Consider the following 23,891-nt stretch of genomic DNA (forward strand, 5'->3'; position numbering starts at 1 on the left):
TACGTACGCAGCATAAGAATGTAAAAACAACTGGTTCAGGGCCCCCACCTAACCAAACTTTTCATATTTCTATCCTCCTCCTTGTCCTTGTCTGCAGGCGGATATGTATCTAGTTCACCTCCTCTGCCCTAAAAACACCACGGGAAGGCAATAGTGTAGTAATAAGGTCGGATTTGGGTTTTGGAGTCTGAGGGGCTTTGGCTCAGTGTGGCCTTGGCCCCTTGCTGGCTGGGCCATCTTGCTTAGGTGAACTTTTCTTTGAAGAACCTCACCCTCACTTTCTTAGCATGGGAATAATACTATCCTAACTCATGACTCCACTGCAATCATTACAAGAGGTAGTTTAGGTAAACATTCTAACTTGATGTGGTTGTTTAACGAAGCATAGTTTTTATAATTAGTTGTAGATGTTCACTGTAGAGTTTTTAAGCGCTGCCTGATATTCGATTGTGTGGATATAGTTGGATTTGTCCAACCTGTGTCTGGGGTTGCACATTTCAGTGATTTCACCTCCCCTTCTTGGTCATCTCTGGAGAGAGCCGACTTGGGGGCTGGCAGCTGGGAGTCCCCTGGAGTCCTCCCTTTGCAGTTGGTAACTTGGTGTTCTTGGGGATTTGTCCAGCCTTTATCTCTCATCTCCCCCTCCCACCCCCCTCCCCCCACCTCCAGGCTGCATTTTTCTGTGGTCTGAGTGTTGGTTCAGCTCCCTAGGGGATGCTTTGGGCTCTGCAGGTGTCATGGGTCATGGAAACCCCCCAGCCCTGCCCAAGCCTGAGGAAGACAGAGGGGAAAGCTTTTTCATAGCCTGACAAACAGGTATTTCCTGTCAGCCCCCAGCTGTCAGAGAAATCGGTCCCTCTGGTAATTCAGAGAGAAGAGCCCCACACATGCCAGCCTCCCACCCCCCAAATCTCAGGATCTGATGAAAAAGGACAGCTGCACTGTCCAGTAGAAATTTCTGCAATAATTGAAATGTTCATTCTGCTTCTCCAGTGCGGTAGCCATCAGCCACATGTGGCTACTCAGCACTGAGGCTGTGGCTAGTCCATGTTGGGATGTGCAGTGTAAACATGCTTGGTTGATTCAGAAGACAATATGAACAAAAGAATGTAAAAGATCTCTTTACGCCAGGCAAGGTGGCCCACGCCTATAATTCCAGCACTTTGGGAGGCTGAGGCGGGCGGATCACGAGGTCAGGAGTTTGAGACCAGCCTGACCAACATGGTGAAACCCCATCTCTACTAAAAATACAAAAATTACCCAGGCGTGGTGGCGGGGGCCTGTAATCCCAGCTACTAGGGAGGCTGAGGCAGAAGAATTGCTTGAACCCGGGAGGCAGAGATTGCAGTGAGCCGAGATCCTAGTGCCACTGCACTCTAGCCTGGGTGTCAGAGCAAGACTCTGTCTCAACGGAAAAATATATATATATTTAATGTTTTATATTGATTTTTGTATATTTTGTGTGATTATGTGTTGAAGTGATACTTTGGGTATGTTTGGTTAAATAAAATAGATAATTAAAATCTTTTTTGTTTGGCTTTTTTTTTTTCTTTGAGACGGAATTTCACTCCTGTTGCCCAGGCTAGAGTACAATGGTGCAATCTCGGCTCACCGTAACCTCCATCTCGCGGGTTCAAGTGATTCTCCTGCCTCAGCCTCCCCAGTAGCTGGGATTACAGGCATGAGCCACCACGCCTGGCTAATTTGTATTTTTAGTAGAGAAAGGGTTTTGCCATGTTGGTCAGGCTGGTCTTGAACTCCCAGCCTCAGGTGATCCACCCACCTCAGCCTCCCAAAGTGCTGGGATTACAGGCGTGAGCTACCATGCCTGGCCTTTGTTAGGCTTTTAATATGGCTACTAGAATATACCAAATACATCTCTTAGATAGTCTTGTTCTAGAGTATAGCCTGGCAGCTGCTGCCCTGCCCTAGAAAGGGCTATCTTGGCTTCAGAGGGGAGAAGTGAAACCCATCTGGGTACCTCCCTCATCTCCCACGTGCCCCAGTCTCCTGCTCCCCAACCTGCCACCTTGGTTACAAAGAAGCAAGTGCCCTGGGCAGTTGTTCACTGTGGCAGCCACCCTGGTAATACATTACTCTGGGGTCTTGGGTCAGCAAGTTAGGTTACTGAGGGAGCTTCTGTTGGGGTGGAGTGGCTGGTTAGGGTGGACTTTGGAGTCATGGACATAGGTTTGAATGTGTCTAACTGGACAGAGGAAGCCATGAGCCCTGCATGGAATCCTGGCTCTGAGCAGTTAGAATAATGGTTACCATTGACTGGGTGCCTATGGCCTGCCAAGCCCTATGCTGGGAACTTTTATCGTCCCTCTGAATCCTCCCACTGAGCTGGAAGGTGCTGTGATATCCATTTTGCAGATGAGGATCATCAAGGGCTTAAGTTGTAACATACTGGCCTGGAATCCTGCTATTTGTAAGTGGCAGGAGCTTGTAGTGAAGCCCCTCTCTGACTCAAGGTCATGCTCTTTGCCCCACATCACTCCTCTCTGGGCTTAGTGCCTCTTCTCTCCAACCCTCAGTTTCCTGATGAAAACAAAGGGGACTGGACACTTGCTCACAGGAGGTGCAGGAAGGGCAGGGACAAACACAGGCTTGAGATTCAGCCTGTCTTCACTGGGCCCTCTTTCCTAGGTTTGGGCCTGAATTTTATTTTATTTTATTTTATATTTTATTTTGTTTTATATTTTATATATTTTATTTTATTTTATGTTATGTTATTTTATGTTATTTTCTTTATTTGAGGTAGAGTCTTGCTCTGTCACCCAGGCTGGAGTGCAATGGTATGATCTCGGCTCCCTGTAACCTCCACCTCCCAGGTTCAAGTGATTCTTCTGCCTCAGCCTCCCAAGTAGCTGGGATTACAGATGCCTGCCACGCCTGGCTAACTTTTTGTATTTTTAATAGAGATGGGATTTCACCACATTGGCCAGGCTGGTTTCGAACTCTTGACCTCAGGTGATCCACCCACCTTGACCTCCCAAAGTGTTGGGATTACAGGCGTGAGCCACCGTGCCCAGCCTGGGCCTGGATTTTGAACAGACCCGGCAGAGAAGCCAGGTGCAGAGTGGTTGGGCAGCCAGGCCTGATGCTCCAGTGGATCCTCTGCAGTGTGAGCAAGGAAAGCACAGTTTCCTACACCCCAGGCATTTTTCTGCAACCCTGCTTTCTAGGCCAAGTGGCTTTTAAATACCAAATAAATACTAAAGAAGCCAGAGCAGGTTGGGTGCAGAGGCTCAGGCCTGTAATCCTAGCACTTTGGGAGGCTGAGTCAGGAGGATCTTTTGAATCCAAGAGTTTGAGGCCAGCCTGGGCAACATAGGGAGAGTTTGTCTCTGTTTTAAAACAAACAAACAACAACAACAAAAAACAAACAAAAAAATAGCTGGATGTGGTTGTGTATGCTTATAGTCCCAGCTACTCAGGAGGCTGAGGTTGGAGGATTGCCCGAGCCCCGGAACTTGAGGCTGCGGTGATTTGGGTTTGTGCTATTGTACTCCAGCCTGGGCAACAGAACAAGACCCTGTCTCAAAAAACTAAATAAATAAAAATAAAAAAATAAAAAGGCCAGAGCCCTTCATTGTGTGTGAAGGGCTATGTTGGAGGAGCAGGGGCAATACCCAGTTTTGGCTTTAATCTCCTTACCTAAGGGTGGGCAGACTTGGCTCAGAGGTAGTGGAGTTCATCATATAATCCTAGTTTTCGGGACCTGAGGAGTGTAGTACCCTAAGTACCAGCACTTCACCTTGTCCCTCCTCTTGGCACTCAGGGGAACTGGGGAATCTCTCTCTTCACACAAGTTCACCTGGGCCACTGCCTGGAAGCTTGCTGCAGCTTGCCCGGAGAGAACTTTTCTGGTTTTCCCTTTTTCCGTGGACTTCTGATCCTTTCTTCTGAGGACTGTCATTTGTGGCAGAACCAAGACTCTAGGAAAACCATCCCTGATTAGTGTGGGAAGGCGGCGGGGCTGCCCCACCAGGGCTCTTCCTGACCATGATTATCCCAGTGACCTCTGCCACATCACTTCACCTCAGCGAGCCTCAGTTTTCCTGATCTCTAAAAGGGGAGTGTTGATGGTGATAAAACATTCACTGAAGAGTTGTAAGGACCGAGTGAGTAGACATAAAAAGGCTTGGTTGCCAGTAAAGCATGCGGTGGTCATTTTGTGTAGTTTAATGGATGGTTTTTAGACACAATGAAATTGGAAAGAGTGTGGGAGCTAGAGAGAAATCCAAGTCCTAACACTGAAGAGCTGAGTGGCCTTAGCTTAAGTTTATTTAGGTAACTTAACCTCCCCAAGCCTCAGTGCCGTCGTCTGTAAAAGAGGGCATTTAAGAGGATTTGAGTGAGGCTGCAGTGCCGTCCGTTCAGAGCAGATGCTCTGTTGCTGGTTCATTTTTCCAAATGCATGGGCTGGGGGTATGATGTGCTTGGCAGAAGGCTATGAAGAATGCTTATCTAGTGTCTTTTAAAAGTGTACAGATAACCATTTCCTGGCTCAATTCTCTCCAGCAAATGCACTTTAATCCTCCTGTGAGCATCCCGCAGTGCCTTCCAGGCACACTTCTGAGCCAGAGTTATCTCGGTATGGAGTGCCGCACCACCCAGGAGCCATGCGGCATGTTTCCCATTCCTTGATTGTCACAACTGTCTTGAGAGCAGGGAGAAAGCTATTATCCCCATCTGAGAAGATGGAGTCTCAGAAGGTGGGGATGAGCCTGCCTGTGCACACTGCACACAACTCTTGGAAAAACAATCTAGAAGCTCTAAAAACACCTTTGCTGTCTACTTCCTCTGCTGTTTACTTCTTTCTTAGGAAAAAAGTGAGAAGGATGAGGAGTTTCCTGGCTAGAGATTCTAGTGCGTCTTGCTCTTGCCGAATGTTTGGCTGTGAAGAGGTAGGCCAAGAAACGTGGGGATAGCTGGCTGGGGCTGAAACACTGGCAGGCAGCTGACTGGACTGTCATGGCATCTCAGAGCCCCAGAAGCCTCTTACCTTTCTCCCAGCCTGAGTGCTCTGGAGGTGCACTCACTCACCGGTGCGGGGAGGTGGAAGACCGGGAGGGTGTGGAGGGTGCGTGCTGCGCATCGAGGGCTGTGTATGTACTTGACTGGGAAGAAACTGAACAGTGCCAGCAGGTACGGAGGGAGAGCATCGTTGGTCACTTGGAGTCTGGAACTGAGAAAGACAGGAAAACAGCCTGCTCTCTGGAGCAGTTAGACCCCACTCAGGAGGGGCCTTTGGAGCATTGGACCAAGTTTCCTGCAGGACCTGGGGCGAGGTGGGAGTGGGATGCTTCTGGGCTGGCAGGGCTGGGCTGTGGCTGCTTGGTTGAGGTACCTCCATAGGGAGAATGTGTGATTTAGAGGTAGGTTGGTCAGCTTAGGAAATGGAGGTTCCTGAGGCAAACTTTTTCAGTGCCCAAGCAAGGTTGCCCAGGTGAGAGGGCTCTCAGGGTCAGACTCCTCTGCATCCTGTCTCACTGTCGAGACCATTGCTGTGATGAGCTGTAAGCATCCAGGTTTGTTTGCTCCCTGCCACACATGTGGCAATTCTTAAAACTAGTTTTTGGTGTTAGGATAAGCACACCCGAAAAACATCTGCTTAAGTGTAAGCTTGCTCACCAGGGAGAATACACTGATTGATGTGGACTTTCTAGGATAGCAGAACCCAAGTGGCTTTGTGCCATTGATAGCAGTCATGTTATATGTTAAGTTAGCTTGAGCCGACTCTTCAGGGCTGGAGTAGACCAGATCCTGAACCCCTTGTCCCCTCATCAAGGTCCTGATGTGCCTCCAGCCTTTGCTTTGATGACCCCAGCAAAACTCCCTGCTCTTTCTCCCTGTAGTGACTTCTTTGTTGCTTTCTGAGCTAAGTTAGGTTTCCATCACTAATCTGTGGAGAAAATGTGTACATCCCAAGCCATTTCCTCCTTCAGAGGAGCTTATGATTTTGGCGTGGAAAATAGAGATGAATATATGCGAAGCATCTGGGGAAGGATGAATTGCTGTACCCTTGCCAGTTTCCAGTGGAACATAAATGTGAGCATTTCTTCTCAGAAGAGGAGGATGCCAGGCATCCTGGAGGGGTGATAAAGTGTCATAGGATTCAGGTTCAATCAAGATGTATTGAGAATGGCCAGGTGCAGTGGCTCACGCCTATAATCCCAGCACTTTGGGAGGCCGAGGCAGGTGGATTACCTGAGGTCACAGGAGTTGGAGACCAGCCTGGCCAACATGACGAAACCCCGTCTCTACTAAAAATACAAAAATTAGCTGGATGTGGTGGTGCACACCTATAATGCCAGCTACTCGGGAGACTGAGGCAGGAGAATCGCTTGAACCTGGGCGGCGGAGGTTGCAGTGAGCTGAGATTATGCCACTGCACTCCAGCCTGGGCGAGAGAGCAAGACTTCGTCTCCAAACAAACAAACAAAAAGATGGATTGAGAACCTATGGTAGGCTAGATTTGTTTGGATCTAGACATCATTCCTTTTCATTTTTAACTTTCTGTTTATATTGTAAAATATTATACAGACTCAGAAAAGTACATAAAACATAAATGTACAGCTTGGTGAATTATCACAAAATGAGCACCCTTGTAACCACCGTCCAAGAAAAGGAACCCTGTCAGAGCCCCCGAAGGCTCCCTGATCATAATCTCTTCTCTTACTGCCACACACAACGTTAGCTTGACTTTAGTAGTAGTTGCCTCCCTGCTTCTTAAAATAACTATTTACCCAAAATATGAATCCCTAAACACTGTAATTCAGTTGTGCCTGTTTTTTGAACTTTCTGCAAGGATAATCATGCTGTATATATTCTTTAGTATCTGGTTTCTTTCATTCAACATTGTTGTGAAATCCGTGCATTTTCGTTGTGTGTAGCTGTCATTTATTCATTTTCATTGCTGTGTGTTATTCGATTGACTGATGAGCATAATTTTTGTATCCATTCTCCTTTTGAACATTTTATTTGTTTCCATTTTGAGGATATTCCTAAAAAATGCTGTGGGCTAGAGGTGGTGGCTCGGGTCTGTAATCCTGACACTTCGGGAGTCTGAGGCAGGAGGATCACCTGGGCCCAGGAGTTCAACCAGCCTGGGCAACATAGCAAGACTCCTTCTCTCTAAAAAAAAAAATGCTGCCGTGAGCATTGTTGGACATGACTCTCGGTCAGCCTGTATTGTGTATATGCATGCACACACTTGTGTTGGGTGTACCTGGAGGTGGAATCACTGCATCTCATCCCATCTTCATATTTGAAGATCCCTTGTAAGCCGATGGGGAGAGTGGCTCACCTTAGCAAGTGCGTGTCTGCTGGCACCCCAGGGAAGCTTTGCTTACTGTCCTATTACTATACCCCTTGGATTGTCTCTGAGCTTCTCTTGGGAACACATCCTTTTCCAGGTGTTGTGAGGAATTAGAGCAGTAAAGCTTGCTTGGTGCTTACATTTAACCCCTGCAAGGCGGAATACGGGAGTTGCATGTAGCCAGTGTGGGGGGCTGGTGAAGAAGGGTGTAGGGCTGTGTTGGGGCACAGCCTGCTCATCACACAGGTTCTCCAGAGTGGATCTGAACACCCAGCCCCTTTAATCTTTGGTGTCTGCCTGCAGTGTTTCTTCCCAAGTGGGTTTGGTGCCCTTCCAGCATATTGAGTGGAGAATGGTCAGAAAGGCTGAGGCTTCAGCCGAGTCTCCGGGCCACTGCTTGCGGTGCAGCTAAGCTCTTAATGTGTTTTCATAATCAAAGCAGAAAGGTCCCATTGTGGCGCTAACGCCTTTGCCATAAAGCACTTTTTGTTTCCTAACAAAATTCCAACTCGCAAAAGCAAGTCAGCTTAGCAAAAACACAATACCAGTGAATGGCCATTTGCCACTTGCAACAGCTAGGCGAGCTCCCAGTAAATAACACTCTGTCAGCCTGTGTTTTATTGGGGCACCCCAAAGACATGAAAATACTTTGCAGGCTACTTGGAGGAAAACAGTGAGATATTAGCAGTCATATTTATCACCCAGGAATTATAACCTGATATTAAGGGGCCATGTAGGGTTTGTTTGGCTACATATTTCAGAAAATTAAATAAGGCCGGGGACAGTGGCTCACGCCTGTAATCCCAGCACTTTGGGAGGCTGAGATAGGTGGATCACCTGAGGTCAGGAGTTCAAGACCAGCCTGGCCAACACGGTGAAACCCTCTATCTATTAAAAATACAAAAAACTAGCTGGGTGTGGTGGCGTACACCTGTAATCCCAGCTACTCAGAAGGCTGAGGCAGGAGAATCTCTTGAACCCAGGAGGCAGAAGTTGCAGTGAGGCAAGATTGTGCCATTGCACTCCAACCTAGGTGACAAGAGCAAAACTCCATCTCAAAAAAAAAAAAGAAAAGAAAAGAAAAGTAAAGTAACACTGGAAGTAAGGGATTCTTTTTCTTATGAAACAAAAAGCCCAGAGGCCGACAGTCTTAGGGCTCCATGTTACTGCCTCCTATCTTTTTGCTTTATCATCTTCAGCACAAAGCCTCATACTCCCAAGATGACTGCAATATCTCCAGGCTTCACATTTGCATTTCAGGTAGGAAGGTGGCTTTTGTCAACGGCCTCTTATCCATTTTAATGAGGAAAACTAACTTTCTGGAAGTACCAAGCAATAGGCTTTCCCTTACATTTCACTGGCTAGAACTGGATCACATGGCAACCACTGGTTGTCAGGGTGGCTGGGAGCTGAGCACATTATCATTGGAAAGGGATTCCCGAGGTTAAGGAAGGAAAACGAGGATGGACATGGGAAGGCAGCTAACAGCAGGTGCCATGATTCACTGGATAAAATAGACAGGAAACAAGCTGTTTCATAGAAAGTGAATTTATATTGGGTAACTGAAACATATTCCTGTAAGCACCAAAATGTATTTTAATCATTTTAATTGCAGTCATGCACTGCATTGTCAACAACAGACCACGTGTATGATAGTAATCCCATAAGATTATAGTACTGTACTTTTACTGTACCTTTTCTGTGTTCTGATATGTTTAGATTTGTCTTACAAATGTATTACAGTCGCCTACCATACTCATTACTCTATGATGTTCACACAAAGCCAAAATCACCTAAGACACGTTTCTCAGAATGTATTTCTGGCATTACACACCGCATGACTGTAGTTTGAGAAGACACATTTTCTTCTAAACAACTTAATGACTTATTCGCTGTTGCTGGGAGCCTCAGTAGGCTCTATTAAGGTGTGGTTTGAACGGCCACTTTGCCTCTCCTATAATGGTCCCAGAAAATTATGCTTTTTAAATCTTGGGTCTGCTTCGTAGTTGTTTTTTTTTTTTTTTTTTTTTTTTCCCCACTTATCCCATTATTGCTGTCAGGTCTTGTGGCCTCTGTGCATTTACCTCTAGAAACCTGGTTATTTTCACCTTAAAATGTTCTGCTTTACTATAATCTATGGATGGGAGAAACCAGAGAACCCAACATGGTAGAAATGCATGCGGATTGAGGGAGGAGGCTCTGGGTGAAACCATAGACTCTCCTCTAGGTTAGGTAGGGCTTTCATGAGCAGGCTTAGTCTGTTTTATCAGCTCTCATCTCTTCTGGCCTATCACATGAAATAATCTGCCTTTTTTTTTTTTCCTTTTTTTGTTAAGGGAAGGAGTTTGAAATCTTCTCCAGTCAAGGCAATATTTAACAATTGGCTCTCCATGGCTGATGTAATGCTAATTTTCTCATCAGCATTCAACATAGCTTCCTCCTTACCTCATCTGTCTTTGGGAATGTAGCCCCCATTTTATAAGCACAACCTCTAGAAAACCTAGTTTTATCTAATTAAGAGACCTATCACATCCAGGAAGTTGCCAAAGGAGAAAATCAAGAAAAGGTAGTTGTGTGACGTTGGGCTAGTTACCTGATCTCTGTTTTCTCATCTGTGAAAGAGCAATCGTAATGATTGCCTTATGGTCATTGTAAGAAATGAGGAGGAGTTAAATGGAATAGTGCCTAGCATGTAGTAAATGCTCAAAAAAGCTATTATCATTAATATTATCATCACACACAGATGGGGTGTGTTCAGTGTGGGACTGGGCCACCCTGGGAGGGTGTTTGGATGGAGGCCAATGTGAGCCATATTTACCTGATGAGAGAGATAAGTCCATTGTTGGAACAGATGTCTTCATGTGCCTTTGTCCTCACTCCCTTTCTATGATAGTGCAGTGTCTGCCTCCCCATCCTCCTTCTCCCCCTTTCATCCTTTCTTCCTTCCATCATTTTCATATCTGATTTCAAGAGTAATATATGTTCCTTGTGGAAAATTTGAAAACCATAAAAGAAAATTGAAACACTCTTAAAAATCAGAGAACTTTTCAAAGCTGGGATCATCCTGTACTTTTTGCTCTATAGCCTGCTTTCATTTTTTATTTTCTTTCTTTCTTTTTTAATATTTAAAGAGATACATTCTGAGCCAAATGTGAAGACCATGACCCATGACGACTTCAGGAGGTCCTGAGAACATGTGCCCGAGGTTGTTGGGTTACAGCTTGGTTTTATACATTTTCGTGAGACAGAATGACCAGTCTAAACATTAAAACAGAAATCTTAAGACAAAAGAGACTCTTTGTGGCAATAAGATACCCAATTCCAACCTGACTCTAGTATAACATCACATGACAGCAGGCCCTGAAAGAAAGAAACAAAAACAAAAGTATTTTATCCTCAAATAGATTTCTTTGATATATTTTGAAATGGCCTGGCAAAGCTATCTTTTGTGGGGGAAATTTACATTCTGTAGAGAATCCCCTTCCCTTTCTAGGTAATTTTCTGATCCTGAAAAGATTAACTGAGATCCTAGCGCCTTTTAAAGGTCTGAATGGGAAACACTTGCCATCTATTGCCTTTCAGGGTGGCTACCTTTGAGACTTCATCTACATAATAAGAACCTTGGGCTCCACAACCCCTTATCTTAACCCAGACACTCCTTTCTATTAATTCCAGGTCTTTAATAACTCTTTTTCTTTTTTGTTTTCTTTTTTTTTTTTTGAGCCAGAGTCTCACTCACTCTATGGCTCAGGCTGGAGTGCAGTGGTGTGATCTCAGCTCACGGCAACGTCCACCCCCTGGGTTCAAGTGCACACACCATGCCTGGATAATTTTATACTTTATTAGTAGAGATGGGATTTTGCCACGTTGCCCAGGCTGGTCTCGAACTCCTGATCCTGAGCTCAAGCAATCCGCCCACCTTGGCCTCCTAGAATGCTGGGACTACAGACTTGGGCCACTGCACCTGGCCGATAATAATTCTTTCATTTTTGTTGGACAATAAACTACGAGTATTATTGAGTACTGCTCCTGTGTAGCATTTCATCAGATGGATTTCAACCTGGAGTTGGAAGAGACCACTGAGGATTGAAGATAGATTGTTTTCCTGGGTGAGCTCAGGGAATCGACCCTTGGCCCACTTCTGTATTGTAAGACTTGCTTTTTTCTAACTAAGGGACTGAGTGCATTGCAGTTGGGTCCCTATGGTATGTAATTATGGGGGTTGTAAGCTTGGATTTTAAGTGGAAGATTTGGGGCCTGGGATGATTTCAGATATAGGCAAGAATGGAAAAATAATGATTGTAAGCTAAAGCAGTAACACGATTCAAGCTATTCATTCATTTGGTCATTATTGAGGACCTGCTGTATGCCACCACATGAGGCCAGATGTCCTTGATACGGAAATAAATAAGAAGACCTTCTAGTTTCAGACAGCATCTGTCTCAGTGAGTGAAGACTTAAAAAACCAATTCATGTGGGAGGCTGTTAGAGATGCTCTCACTGAAGTCTATCCTGTCCCCAAAAGGAGTCTGAAGGAGGGGGTTGGCAAGGGGGGAGCTGGCAAAGGCTTTGTAGGGAGCAGGACGTTCTAGGTGGAGAGAGCCTCAAAACAAGGCCCCAGAGGTGTGAAACAGCTTGGATAGATTAGCTTAGCAGCAATGAAGCAATAGCTACACCTTTTCATTTCTCAATCCATTTAATACTGGGTGGAGTAGCTGCACTTGTGAAATTTGGCGTGAACCTTAATATTCTTAAAGTGAAAGAAAAAGGCAGAAGGTATGTATTTCGAAAGCATCCTATAAGTTTTTTTTCTGTCCTTTCTCTGGGAAAATGTAGCTCTCCCTCAGAAAAACGTAGCAGTGGTTTCTGTTAACTCTGGTGTTTGCTGTCTGCCTGCCGGCCCAGTGCCCATTCATCATCTGAGTGCCCCCTCTTTACAAGGCACTGTGCCGATGGGGCTCAGAGCCTGACCTTGCTAGGCTCTTGCAATCTGGGGAGGTGGACATCTATGTTGATAATTGATGTTCTGTGCCGACCAGTTCTGTGGGAAAGTGGAGGTAGGAGCAAGAACTGTGTTGGCAGGAGTCGGGAAAGCTTAAGGCTGCCATGCTCAAAGGAGAGGGTAAGTGATGGACACTCCCTAGACCCTCCTCCCTCTCCACCAGAGGCATAGCCTTCATAGTGCTGGAAATGATCCATATCCCTCCATTGTGCTGTGGTGGGAAAAAGACAGGGAAAGAGCCCTCCAGGGAACTGGCGTTTGTTGTGGCCTGCACTGGCTGGGTCCTGGAGTAGGATGTGTGCATCATGAGCCCTGCATAGCACACTAGCGGTGAGGAAGTGACCGCTCAGGTGTTGGGTGATGTGTCTAGGGTCACATTACCTAGAAGAGTGGCAGGGCTGCACTTGCTGCAGGCTTGCTTGACCCTGAAGCCTTAAAAAGACCCTGAAGGGTATGGTTCCTCTCACCATACCGTGGGCTGCAGAACTCACTTCTGGGCCTTGTAAGGCCGCTGGTGGGTAGTGGTGACAGTGGGAGGAGTAATACCTGAACAGAGGCTGCCCTAAATAATGGCTTGTGGTGGTCAGCGCCTGGAAGCCCTGGGTGTGGTTCCCTGCAGAGAGGAGTTCTGAAGCCTCAGAAATGAGGTTTTTGTTTTGTTAAAATTGTCTTGGGCACCCGCTCTCCAGTTGCAGGTCAAGGCCTGCCCTGTGGCTCAAGTGTGGGGCCACATGGAGGTTGAATCAACTGCTCCCTTAGTGCTCCCAGGGGTGGGAGGACAGGAAATCCCTCCAGGATTGTTTAGTTCAGCAATACTCCTCCCCATACCTGTGTTACAGCTGAGGAAAGGAAGCCCCTTCGACCGCAGGCATTTGGTGATTCTATCATGTTGGCATGGTTTCTTCTCTGACCTGGCCATGGTGTGTTTGGTGCCAAGAATGGGCAGCCTGAGTGGTGATGGTCAGTCAGTCCCAGGACCCCAGCTGTCCACGTTCTCTGCACAGCCCAGCCTTGGATGCTTGCTTGTGGGGCCTGCAGTGTGAGTGTTTAGAGCTGACAGATTTGTGGGGGATTTCTGCCACTGTTAAAACCAAACCAAAAAGCAAGGAGCTCTACTGAGCTGTATGATTATTTAAGTTACAAACTGAGACAGGTTGTAGTGAGGGACCTAGAGTCTAAGACCAAAGGAAAGTCTATGGCACAAGCTTTGAACGTGGGCCGCACCACCTGAGAGCTGTGAGCTTTGGGAGGAGCTCTTCATCCAGCCCAGCTGGGAGTGAGGATAGTAAAACTGTTTCCCCAGCCGGGAGTGGGGATGGTAATACTGAACCTGGCAGGGCTGCTGTTAGAACATGGGTACTCGGTGCAGCAGAGTCTCTGTCAATGGCAGGGGTGACGCTTTGCAGATGGGAGAAGGGAATGGCAGGGGTGACGCTTTGCAGATGGGAGAAGGGAATAAACTGTAGTTGGTGTCAGGCCCTTTGCTGCACCCTTTATACCGAATTATTTCATTTCACTCCATAACACCTCTGAAATAGGCTACACTGTTCCCATTTGACAGACACCAAAATGAGTTTCAGAGAGTTTCTGAAACTTGTCTAAGTTCAGTAGGAAATGGAGTTTAACTTTCAAATTCTTTCCACCTTGCCATGAGAAAATTTCCATTCCTGTAGAAGATGGCCTTCTATAAAGGGCACCAAAGGGATTTAAGTCACACCCTGGGACATATTCCTAGACCCAAGTGGTTTCTGTATCTTGTTATAGACCAGACAGTAGCAAATGCAATAGGTAAATTTATGTGCCTGTGGAGGGGGAGAATTAACTTTTTCCCCTCCCTGGACATTAACTCTGGAAAGCTTAATCTTCTAAAGCTTAATCTTTAGAAAGGGCTCAGAAACTCTGCTTGGTGTGCATAATAAGTGCTGTGTCCCCTAAGGCATTTGTTAGATAAAACGAAAATTAAATAAATAAATAAATAAAATGCTAATTATGCCGCCAGCCCTGAAGTCTCCTTGTCTCTGCTGGCTTTTCCATGCCGAATGGGCACAGTGGAGCTTTGTTCTTCTGCCCCTTTGTCCGGACGAGGCCCCTCTGGGGCTGACTCACAGGCAGGGAGGCCAGGCCATGCCGGCCCAGGTTTCCCAGGCCCCACTGCCTCCAGCTCTCACTGGCCTCCTTTTCCCGAGGGTGGGGCGGCCCCCTTTCAGTGGATGGGAGGGGTGCTGCCTTCCCCCTTACCTATTTCTCCCAGTGGCAAAAAGGGGCTGAGAGTAGGTAGCTGGAGGGTGCGAGAGACGGTGTGATTCCCTGTTTGCCAGTTGGCCTAACTGGAATCTTCCTGAAATCAGTGTATCCCTGTGAGCAGACAGCAGGCACTAACTATGGGCTGTTTGGCCTTGGGTTCGCTTCCTGCCTTGGGCAGTCTGTGGAATGGAAGCCTGGTCCTTAAGCACTGGTGGCTATCACCAGCAGGAAGTTTGTTCAGCACCGTGGTTCTGAACCCTGTCCTCGTGTTTGAGTCACCTGGGTGCTTTTAAAAGACATCCATGTCAGGAGCACAGCCCTGGACCAGCTGACCTAGTACCTGTGGAGTGGGAACTGGTCCAGGCATCTCTGTATGTATACCTGCTGCAAGGGATTCTGATACATAGGGAGGGTGGAAAGCCCCTGGTTAGGATACCCGAGCTGAAAGGACTGCTCAGGAGTTGCTCATTCCACCCTTCAGTTTGCCCATGAGGACAATGAGTTGACAAATGCCACTGTTTTTTTTGAAACAGGGTCTAGCTCCATTGCCCAGGTTGGAGTGCGGTAGCACACTGGAGCCCCGACTTCCTGGACTCAGGCAAGCCTCTTGCCTCAGCCTCTTGAGTAGCTGGGACCACAGACATGAGCCAGCACACCTGGCTAGTTTTTGAGTTTTTCTGTAGAGATGGGGTCTCACTGTGTTGCCCAGGCTTTTCTCAAACTCCTAGGCTCAAGTGATCCACCTGCCTCAGGCTCTCAAAGCATGAGGATTACAGGTATGAGCCACCACGCTTGGCCAGCAAAGGGTACTCTGATGGAGGCAGGTGGGTTAGAACCAGGTCTCCTGAAGTCTGAGCTCCCAAAGCACTGCCTGTTGCCCTGTTAATCCACACTCTCATGGCTATGGGAAAGGCAGGCAGTTGGAATTATGATGTTGATGATAAAAATGTCTGCTCATCACCCATGCTGGTAGGGAGACCAGTTTTAGTTAGGTTTAATTTCTCTGTTCTTTCCTTTCCCTGGCACATATTTACCATCACATCTTTTCACATGACATCACAAGTATTGATTTTCTAGGCCATGAGTTCTCGGAGGGCAGGTTCTGGGTAATGGCTGGGTTTTTGTTACAGTCATTGTTGTACACTGGTACCTGGCCAGAGCAAGCTTTCAATAAATGTTGTGGAGTGGAAAGGTGGATACCAGACCCCGAGCCTTGAGCCTGGCAGAGCGTCGCTCTGAGCCCCTGGGTTAAGTGGGTCAAGGCAGCTACCCTTTGCACTTGGGCAAGTTCACATGAAAAATCCATAGACAGGCAGAGTCATGAAAAACAGAACTGAGAAGGGGCTATGAACTTGATCCTAGGAATACTGGCTTACCTAAAAATAAACAACCACACGATCCTCCACACAACTTCGGCCCCCGCTCCCCGCGGCCCTCCCGCCCAGCTCGCCTTTGCAGTGAGCAGATCCAGTATACATGTCACAGCTGGAATCTGGCTTGTGTTTGGAAATAAACAACTTGGCCCCTCTCTCTGCCTGGGATTTTCCTTTATCAGGAGATGCTCAAAAGCCACCACCCGAGATGAGGTGTTTCTTTCCAGCAGAGATGAGATGTTCTTTTCAGCAGCCTGCCTGAGAGCTCCAGGGAAAAGAGGGAGGATTTTGTGGTGGGACAAACACCTTTACAATGTCCTTTTCTGGTTGGTATTTGGAGAAGGCTTGAGGGAGTAGGCTGGATATGAAATAATTTGAGGGGTGAAAGCAGAGGACTAATCCACCAACCCCCCAGCAAGACTACAGTGGGGGAAAGTCTCTGTCTTGTAGGGGGAGACACCATAGATAGAGAGCAATGGGTGTACCGCTCTGAATGCTGGCTGCCCAGTTAGGTTGCTTTTTGCAGGGTGGCCTGTCCTCAGGCAGCAGCCAGGCAACATTTTGGGGAGATTAGCTCAGGGGATTCCTGTGTTTCTGCTATAGCTAGTTCAGAGTACTAAGAAAAAAAAAAGCATCCTGCTACCATCATGTTAGGTAGAAACTGGCAGTTCAGAAATGCATGGGGAGGAGCCTCCTCTCCCACACAGGGCCCTGGGGAGTGTAAATTGGTACAACTACTCTCAAGAGAAACTTGACTAGATATGGTGAAGTTAGGGATACACATACCCTATAGCCAAAAATTTTACTTCTAGTGTCTGTACTGGAAAAACTAGCATGCAAGTGCTCAAGAAGAAATAGATGTACATTGTAGCATTTGTGGTGATGATGAAAAGCTAGAAGGGACCTAAGAGCCTATTAGCCGGGAAATATATCAATAAATGATGGTTTACACAATATAGTACTTTTCACCAGTTCCATCTGACTTACATGAACCAGCCCAACTACATTTAAGAAAAACGTTGGTAGAAAGGTTGACGAATATCTGTAGTAATTACACCATTTCTGTAAGGTTAAAAAAAACAAAACAAAACAAAACAAAAACAAAGAGAAAGATACCATTTTTGTGTTTGAGTTATTTAGAAAATGAGAGACATGTTGCTGCCATCAAGTTGCTCACAGTCTGATGGGGAAAATTGGCAAATAAATAGCTGGAGGCTTCCAGATAGTGAATGTTGATGTTATTGACCAAGTTCCTTGTCTTGCAAGATATGACCAATTTGGAGGGGATATTAGATAAAATGGAGTTCAAATAACAGTAACTCAAACAAGTTAATTTTTCTTACACATAAGAGAAGTCTGGATGTAGGTAACCCAACATCAGTGTGGTGGATCTACAAAGTCATTAGGAACTCAGGATCCTTCCAGCTTACCCTTCTGCCATTCCTTGTCCTTATGTTCCTAGATGGCTGCTGGAGCTCCAACTATCACATCAGCTTTCCAGAGAGCAGGATGGATGAACTGGAGAATGATGTGTCCTGTAAATATTCCTTTTCAAATTACACAATGTAGTACTTTGTGGCACTTCTATTTATGTGTCATTGGCCAGGTATTAGTCACACAGCTACACCTACCTACAATGGGCCAGCTAAAACCTCAGCATTCTGTTAGGAAGAAAGGAGGGTGGAAAGTGGGAGGCCACCTCTAGATGATGAAAGATGAGATAATGAGTTTGGGTACCTCTGGCCCATGCAGGCTGGCCATCCATTTGGGGGTTAGATTGGGGCTGGAGCTTATGAGAGGAATGGGGTTCAGAGTTTTCTAAATTGGGAGGCATCAGCATGTAGGTGATTGTGGGAGTCCTGGGAAGGAGGCTGCTGAGTTGTCAGAAGGGTAGGAGAACTGGGAAGCTAGAGGTGGGCATGTCTGGGAGGAGAGACCACCTGGCCAGATGCCCCAGTGAGGTCAAGCAGGATGAGGGTGGGAGTGAGAACATGGACTCTGAGGGCTTCTGCAAGAGCAGTTTTGGTGGAGTAGAGAGACTAAGGTCAATGGAGGAGTAATATTGAACAGCTGAGGAAATGTGTCAAGATCTTTGAACTTGAAGGAAATGAGAGAGAGAAGGAGGAGTTGAAGAGAAAGTATTTCTTAAGGCCAGAAAGATTTGAATGCAGGTTTGGAGGCTGAAGGACAGCTAGACCTCCCCTCCCCATCCCCTTCCCAAGGAGGGAGGTAATGATGGGAGGTGAGGATAGGCAAATCTAGCAAGTACAGGCCAGTGGCCTCCAGTGTCTCTGCAACAGGGATTGTAGAGCATGAAACTGGTGAGATGCTGCCCCAGGAATTGGGGAAGAGCAAGGAATTAGATAGGATCAAGTCAAAGAGCTGCTAAGCCAGAGGAAGTAGGTCAAAACCTAAAACTTTGGATGTCCCCAACCCACCTGCACATTGAGTTTCCTCCAGTAGCAATTACAGGAGCAGAGAAGAAGAGATTACCCAGGATTAGAAGGCTGCAGGCAGAGTGGCAGGAAAAGGCAGGGAGGGGGGCTGTGGGGTCCTGGAGTGGCAGTGGTGTTGTGGAGTTCGAGCAGGGTATATTACATTATGCTATAAGGTGGAAGAGGGTGGGGCACATTTTAGAAATATTCCCATTAGAAATGGTAAGAAAGAAAAAAATCTTGTGCCCATGAAGTTGTAAATGTCAGAGCATTGTCTCATCGTTACTGAAAATGTGATCATTCCAGACACACAGAACTGTGCTCTCAGTCACCCGCATCAGTGCTTCTGTATATTCTGAGTTGCATTAATTTGCAGGCCACTTATTTAATATGAAACTGTGCCTGCTTGTTACTTGGTAGCAGACCTGGGAGCCAGGTGGCCTGGGTTCAGATTCCAGCTCCGCCTCTTACTGTGTGAACTTGGATGGGGCTGTGTACAGTCAAGCAGGTTGTGCACTACACAACGTGGTGAAGGGTTCCTGAAATCCAGACTACCCTTATTGCCAGGAATATGCCTTTTGTGGGTCTGTGCTGTGTATGTGCAGAGGATGTGAGGCACTCTTTCACCTTGCACAAAGGCACTGCATGGGTTGGTTCTGGCTCTGGCTTTGGGCAGGTTACCTCTGCGCATCAGTTTCTTCTTTCGTTGGGAGAATAAATGAGTTACCACATGTAATGTACTTGGAACAGTGCCTGACACATGGCTAAGAACCATGGTAAGGATTAGATGCCGATTATATGTAGTAGCGGAATGAGCTGAGCCTCCTGGGTCTCCTCTGAAGGCTTACCTTGAGTTTCCCAAAGCCTGGCATTTAGGAGAGGATATAGCTCTCCACCCCTTACAGTTTGGTCACTGAGTTTGCATTTTTTTCCCCAAAGATTACAAAGATTTCCAAAGGTTCTCTCTAAACCTTAAGCTTTTCCAGGTTGCAGCTGCTTAATCTTAAGGCAGGTGACCTTGGTGTTCCTGGTGCTTGCTTCGTCCGAAAGAGGATGAGGTAGTTGGGGCTAAGGACACCCCGGGTAGTCTAGCAAGATTTGCCATTCAGACATTTGCGTAAATCTTCTCCCTAAACATCAAACTGGAGAAATACAGGTGTGCTATAGGGAGAATGAAAACAGCCCTTTCCAATTTGGGACAGTTTGCTTGGAAGGTGGGGCCTTACCCCTGTGGCATCTGGATCTGTTCGGTAACTGCAACCTTCTTCTTCTTTTTTTTTTTTTTTGTCTTTCTTTCTTTCTCATGGTTCTTGTATGAATTCTAATTAAGAGACATTACATTCAGAATTATAGCACTCATAGTGATAATTTTCAGAAGACTATAACAACTTCTTTGCCACTTAAGGGGTACAAAGGGTGCAGCTGTTTCTCTGAATGAATTCTTAAATAAATTACCACTACTGTGTCTGGAATTGGTGGTTCTTGGTTTCACTGACTTCAAGAATGAAGCCGTGGACCCTCGCGGTGAGTGTTACAGTTCTTAAAGATGGTGTGTCCGGAGTTTGTTCCTTCAGATGTTCAGATGTGTCTGGAGCTTCTTCCTTGTGGTGGGTTCATGGCCTCGCTGACAGGAATGAAGCTGTAGACCTTCGCGGTGAGTGTTACAGCTCTTAAAGGCAGGGCCTCTGGAGTTGTTCAGTCTTCCCAGTGGGTTCGTGGTCTTGCTGGCTTCAGGAGTCCTTGAAGCTGCAGACCTTTGCGGTGAGTGTTACAGCTCATAAAGGCAGTGTGGACCCAAAGAGTGAGCAGCAGCAAGATTTATTGCAAAGAGCGAAAAAACAAAGCTTCCACAGTGTGGAAGGGGACCCGAGTGGGTTGCCGCTTGCTGGCTCCAGCAGCTTGCTTTTATTCCCTTATCTGACCCTACGCACATCCTGCTGATTGGTCCATTTTATAGAGAGCTGATTGGTGTGTTTTGACAGAGTACTGATTGGTGCATTTACAATCCTTGAGCTAGACACAGAGTGCTAGACAGAAAAGATCTCCAAGTCCCCACTAGGTTAGCTAGACACAGAGTTAGCTACAGAGTACCAGTTGGTGTATTTACAAACCCTGAGCTAGACACAGAGTGCTGATTGGTGCGTTTACAATCCTTGCGCTAGACACAGAGTGCTAGACAGAAAAGTTCTCCAAGTCCCCACTAGGTTAGCTAGATACAGAGTACCAATTGGTGTATTTTCAAACCTTGAGCTAGGCACAGAGTACTGATTGGTGCATTTACAAACCCTGAGCTAGACACAGAATGCTGATTGGTGCGTTTACAATCCCTTAGCTAGAAGTAAAAGTTCAGGAGCCCAGGTGGCCTCACCCAGTGGATCCGGCACAGACTGCAGTCGGAGCTGCCTGCCAGTCCCCAGCGGTGCCTGCACTCCTCAGCCCTTGGGCGGTTGATGGGACCGGGCGCCATGGAGCAGGGGGCAGCGCCAATGGGGGAGGCTCCACTGCAATGGGGGAGCTCAGACATGGTGGACTGCAGGTCCCCAGCCCTGCCGCGTGGAAAGGCAGCTAAGAATTTGAGTGCAGCGCTGGCAGCGGACACTGCTGGGGGACCCGGGGCAACCTCTGCAGCTGCTGGCCTGGGTGCTAAGCCCCTCACTGCCCTGGGCAGGTAGCGCTGGCCAGCCGCTCCATGTGCGGGCCGTGGAGCCTGCATTTGCACCCGCTGGAACTCGTGCTGGCCTGTGAGCGCTGCATGCAACCTGGGTTCCCGCCCGCACCTCTTCCTCCACACCTCCCGGCAAGCAGAGGGGGTCGGCTCCCGGCGTTGGCCAGCCCAGAGAGAGGCTCCCACAGTGCAGTGGCGGGCTGAAGGGCTCCTCAAGCGCCGCCAGAGTGGACTCTGAGGCTGAGGAGGCGCCGAGAGCAAGGGCTGCTAGCACGTTGTCACCTCTCATTACACTCGAATTTTCCTATTTGTAGCTGTGTTACAGGTTACTGACCGCAGGTCCATGTTCCAGACATTCTTTGCCAACACAGATTAATTAAAAGAGAGCCACCCCCAAAGCCTTAGGGTGAACTGGGAAAGAGAAAACAGGCCATTCCTTGGTAAAAGTTCGTAGTTTTCTTTCCCAATACATCTTTTTATTGAGAACTTCCGTTTTTATCCTGTTACTCCTCTGCCCGTCTCACACTCTCGCTCTATCTGCTGGATTTTGGCCACAATGCACCTCATTCATTTGTATCAGTTGCAGTTGTCAGATGGACATTTGTTGATGGTATTCTTCCTCATGCATCTTTTTTAAAGCACCTTCCTGAGAGGTTTTGCTCCTGTAGTTTTTATTGGTTGTTATTCTGACAGCTGAACACCAGGGTTCAGGTTGAGAGGTCCTCTCAACGTACTGGAAAACGTATGAACTCTTTCTCATCATCACGCAGTTCTGTATTTGAAACAGCAAATGATTCTTGGGCCGTGGCATCGGGGTGGTATTCGGGCTCCTCCTGGGGGGCGGGTGGGGCTCTGTAGGAAGTAGAGCTGCTCCAGCAGCATGCTGGTGATCTCCTTCCCTAGGACATGGGTACTCAGGAAGGGCGGACGCTCCCCTTCACCTTCTCTCTCCTTTCATGGGCCATAATTGTTTTGGTCCGAGCCTTGATGTTCTCCCAGCACTTCTTCAGCTATTTGAAATCTGGCAGGGACAGCTCGGCTGAGAGTTGTGTTTGTGGGCCAGCGCCTGCAAGTACATTGCTTAAGGCCAATAGTTTGTGCATCACTTTTCTTATATTCCAGCACATATTTGTACTTTTCTACTAAAGCCAGCAGGGTGCTCTTTTCTAGTTCTAAGAAGTATTTGGCAGGTTTTATAATTTCATTGTTTTGCATTTTCCACTATATTTCTCCTGGCCGCTAGGCATCCTGTAATCCCAGCTACTTGGGAGGCTGAGGCAGAAGGACTGCTTGAGCCCAGGAGGTCACGGCTACAGTGAGCCATGTTTGCACCACTGCACTCCAGCCTGGATGACAAAAGGAGACACTGCAGCGGCGTGCCCCGCCCCCCCTTTGTTTTTCTTTTTTGAGACAGAGTCTTTCTCTGTCACCTAGGCTGGAGTGCAATGGTATGATCTTGGCTCACTGCAACCTCCGCCTTCTGGGTTCAAGCGATTCTCCTGCCTCAGCCTTCTGAGTAGCTGGAACTACAGGTGCCAGCCACCATACCTGGCTAATTTTTGTATTTTTAGTAGAGATGGCGTTTCACCATGTTGGCCAGGCTGGTCTTGAACTCCTGACCTCAAGTGATGTGCCCACCTTGGCCTCGCAAAGTGCTGGGATTACAGGCGTGAGCCGTGCCCGGCCTGACTTCTTGTTTGGGGCACAAATCAGACTGTATAAGAATCATGAGAAAAACAGTAATATCTTGGGCTTTCACCAAATGCTTTAATCCTGGTCAGCACTATCTTTAGAAGACATAAATTTCCATAGTTTCTTGATTTTAGGATATATTTCATAGTTTAATATTTCTGAAATTGGGAGGGTTTGTATGATATCTTTAATGTAGTGTTTCTTTTCTCTCCCCAAATGCTGTTATTACATTGATTATGTGTCTCATAAATGAACATCCCTACCTCTTGTGGGTCATCCAGGAAGGAATTTGTTTTATTGGTCAGTAGAAAAGGCTCTGACCTAATTAGTGTATCAAGTAGGTATTCTGTGTAAGTTAATGCATTTATTTTATTTTTTATTATTTTTGAGATGGAGTCTCACTCTGTTGCCGAGGCTGGAGGGCATTGGTGCCATCACGGCTCACTACAACCTCCGCCTACTGGGGTTCAAGCGATTCTCGTTCCTTAGCCTCCTGAGTAGCTGGGATTACAGGTGCATGCCACCATACCTGGGTAATTTTTGTATATTTAGTAGAGAGAGGATGTCACCATGTTGGCCAGGCTGGTCTCAAACTCCTGACCTCAGGTGATCCGCCCACCTCAACCTCCCAAAGTGCTGGGATTACCGGCGTGAACCACTGTGCCTGGCCAAGTTAACACATTTAGTCTTTGGAAGAAACTGAAGCTCAGGACTAGGTCAGTAATTTGTTAAAGGTCACACCGCTAGAAAAGAGTAGATCCAGTACGTGAGCCCAGCTCTGTCTAACCATGATGTTCAGTTCTTTCTCCATCCCAGGAGAGACCTGTACTTCTTCACCTCTGGCTCCTGCTGTTTTTTTAAGCCTAGGATGCCCTCTTCTCTTCCTATTGAAACTTCATTTATGGGCCAGGCACTGTGACTCAGGTCTGTAATCCCAGTCCTTTGGGAGGCTGAGAAGGGAGGATCTCTTGAACCCAGGAGTTTGAGACCAGCCTGGGCAAGATGATGAGACTCTGGCCTCTACAAAAATTAAAAAAAAAAAAAAAAAAAATTAGCAGGGGTAATGGTGTTCACCTGTAACTCCAGCTACTCAGGAGGCTGAGATGGGAGGATTGCTCGAGCCTGGGAGTGTGAGACTGCAGTGAGCTATGAT

General features: G+C 47.0%; 1 protein-coding gene, 2 long non-coding RNA genes and 1 pseudogene across 7 annotated transcripts in view; 2 read left to right on the forward strand and 2 right to left on the reverse strand.

Annotated features, from left to right (window-relative positions):
- LOC144335380 (uncharacterized) overlaps nucleotides 1-8,419 on the reverse strand; it is a 56,304-nt gene extending 47,885 nt beyond the window's left edge. The window contains exon 1 of the long non-coding RNA XR_013406215.1: nucleotides 8,351-8,419. This is a non-coding gene — a long non-coding RNA (uncharacterized LOC144335380). The remainder of the gene's footprint in view (nucleotides 1-8,350) is intronic.
- Nucleotides 1-23,891, forward strand: part of KSR1 (kinase suppressor of ras 1) — a 172,614-nt gene that overhangs the window by 50,556 nt on the left and 98,167 nt on the right. The gene's annotated exons all lie outside the window — the stretch shown is intronic.
- On the forward strand, nucleotides 8,044-14,310 carry LOC144335378 (uncharacterized). Its single transcript, XR_013406213.1, has 2 exons — nucleotides 8,044-8,155; nucleotides 11,203-14,310. It is a non-coding gene; the product is annotated as an uncharacterized LOC144335378 (long non-coding RNA).
- On the reverse strand, nucleotides 21,372-22,384 carry LOC106993932 (myb/SANT-like DNA-binding domain-containing protein 3 pseudogene; annotated as a pseudogene).

Source organism: Macaca mulatta, chromosome 16 (assembly GCF_049350105.2).
Source record: "Macaca mulatta isolate MMU2019108-1 chromosome 16, T2T-MMU8v2.0, whole genome shotgun sequence".
NCBI lineage: Eukaryota > Metazoa > Chordata > Mammalia > Primates > Cercopithecidae > Macaca > Macaca mulatta.